We start from the raw sequence: 2,461 nt of genomic DNA on the forward strand, positions 1-2,461 counted from the left end.
TTGCAACGTGCTGGTTGCTGCTGTTTGGCTCGGGGGCAGCGCCCCGTAATGATAAACTAATGCCAAGGGCAAGGCCAGGCAGGAAACATGTGACTTATCAGTAACTTTAGACATCGTAATACAATTTTAAACAAGATTTTATTGTAGATTATACATTTTACTGATACCAATTGTATGATATTTACCTTGTTCATTAAAAATAAAAAATATAAAATATATATATTTTTTAAATCTTATTTTTTTAAATATATATTTTTTAATTTAATATTTTTTTTAATATTTTTTTTTGTATGTGGGAAGAGGTGGGGCGGCGCCCCTAGCGCCCCTATGGGCCGGCCGCCACTGCTTGGCGCTAACTTCCGGGGAACGATTGAGAGGCTCCACGATCCGCCATTGCTGTAAAAAAGTGGTCCATTGGAGTGAACGGAGATGACGTAACTCTCATTCTATATGGCGCTGGTATAATCCATGTAGGGTCCAATTATTTGTGTTAGGTAAGTGCTGGTTTTGTACCCTACATCTATGTTAAGCTGTTCAACGTTCTACTAACACTATTTTATGTAGTTATAATATAATAAGATAATCAATTGAGACATCTGAGAGAGCTTATCTGTTTGAATGTCCTTAAATTACAGTATTCCAAACAGCAGAACTTCTGTGTATGTGATGTGACTGATAACCTGACATGGTTTAGCCTTTTCCCACACCTACTACTTGCCTGATCAGCCTGCTCTCAGCTTTCTCATTTGTCTGTGTTGTATTGAAGCAGTGTCCTAAATGTAAAATGACTGACATTTTGTTTTACTGTGTAGATTGTCTTTGAGAACTGCTCACCTGTGAAGATTGCAGTGGCAAAGTGTTCCTGTGTAGCTGGAACAGCACTCTGCAACCACAATGTTGCACTGCTGTTCCAGACCGCAAACTACTCCACACTCAACCTGGCTGCTGTACCCCCTGTCCTCAGCTGCACTGAAACAGAGCAGCGATGGCACAAGCCAAGAACCATGGTAAGTACAGTATGTGTTCACAACCAATCCACGGTTTAATGAGTATTTCCTTTGTGCCAAGAGCTGATTTAGTATGTTGCATCAACAACCTTTTCAATTAATTTGACAATTCTTTTGTGTAATTAATAGGGTGTGAAACCAGGCAGAGTGAGTGACATGGTGTTCATTTCCACTAAGCCAAAGCAGTTTACAGTTGCTGACGGTGTAAGGTAATATCTATTGTCCTAAGTAATTGTATGTAGCCTGCTACAACTTTGTGATTGTTGTTCAAAGGAGTACATGTTACAAGGCCGTGCGGGGGGAGCTGCCAGACCCAGATGTCCTCAAAGTCAGCGAGGCATACAAGGACTTCTCAGCAGACATCGCACCACGAAAAAAAACGAATGGCTCACTACTCAACTCAACGACTAACACTCTTTCAGAGGATATGTTGGAAATGCACACATTATATATATTTTTTGCATCTACTTTCAGGATATTGTACATCTGTTCATCTGTTATATAAACTAGCATTACTTAAATATGCAGAGACTAATTGAAATGTTTAAATATGTATTTTTCCCCCCGATATAACATCAACCTATGTTTTGTAAAAGTTTATTAAATGAATCTGTAAAATGTTATCATATTGTGGATTTATTAAATTATGTATTTTCCTTTGTTATTTATGTGCGCGTTTGTTTTGAGGATATAATTCATTAGTACCTAAACATAGTGTCATGTCCAAGAAACTTATTGTGAAAGTTTATTCTTTATGTTAGAGTTGTCATGTCCCTTTGTCTTGTGCTTTATGTCTATACCCTTAATTATTTCTTCCTCTCATTTCAGGCCTCCACGCTCCCCGCCCCTTTTCTGTCTCCTGCGTCCTTGATTATTTTCCCCGCCCTGATTGTTTCCAACTGTGTCCCCTTTACCTGTGTATATATTGTGTTAGCTCCCTCCTGTTAATTGTCAGTTCGTTGTCTCTCGAAGACCACGTATCGGCTTACCTCACGGACCTTTTCACGGACCTTTCACGGACCTATGCTATAGATCGCATTATAGTTTTCCTCGAAAGAGTGGTTTTGTTTTCCTTGTTTTATTACTGTGCAAATTCCAGTAAAGTCTTTATTTTGAAAAGCTATCTGAGTCTGAGTTTTGAGTCGTGCAATTGAGTTCATGCCTCAGTGTTCTCCCCTTGACAGTACGAACTGACCATCAAAATGAACTCAGCCGACTCAGATCAGATTAAGAACGCTATCCGTTCTCAGGGCCAACGTCTTGGGCAACAAGAGGAGCGTATGGCCACCATGCAGCAGGGAGTGCAGGATCTAACCAGCAGCCAGGGGGAACTACAAACATCGTTGACGACCCAAGTTAATCTACTGGCAGCAGAGGTTCAGCGTGTGCTCACTCACCTGCAGGCTGTTTCTCCTCCTACGACTCCTCCGGTTCCAGCGGTGACCGGATTCGAT

The 2,461-nt window shown here is 40.7% G+C and overlaps 1 long non-coding RNA gene across 1 annotated transcript; it reads left to right on the top strand.

Moving 5' to 3' along the window:
• The first annotated feature begins 316 nt into the window (after window positions 1-316).
• Window positions 317-2,181, top strand: LOC307020737. Its single transcript, XR_013802974.1, has 4 exons — window positions 317-494; window positions 813-1,007; window positions 1,137-1,216; window positions 1,281-2,181. It is a non-coding gene; the product is annotated as an uncharacterized lncRNA (long non-coding RNA).
• The last annotated feature ends 280 nt before the right edge of the window (window positions 2,182-2,461 follow it).

The sequence above is a fragment of the Notothenia rossii genome, assembly GCF_949606895.1.
Source record: "Notothenia rossii genome assembly, chromosome: 9".
Lineage (NCBI taxonomy): Eukaryota > Metazoa > Chordata > Actinopteri > Perciformes > Nototheniidae > Notothenia > Notothenia rossii.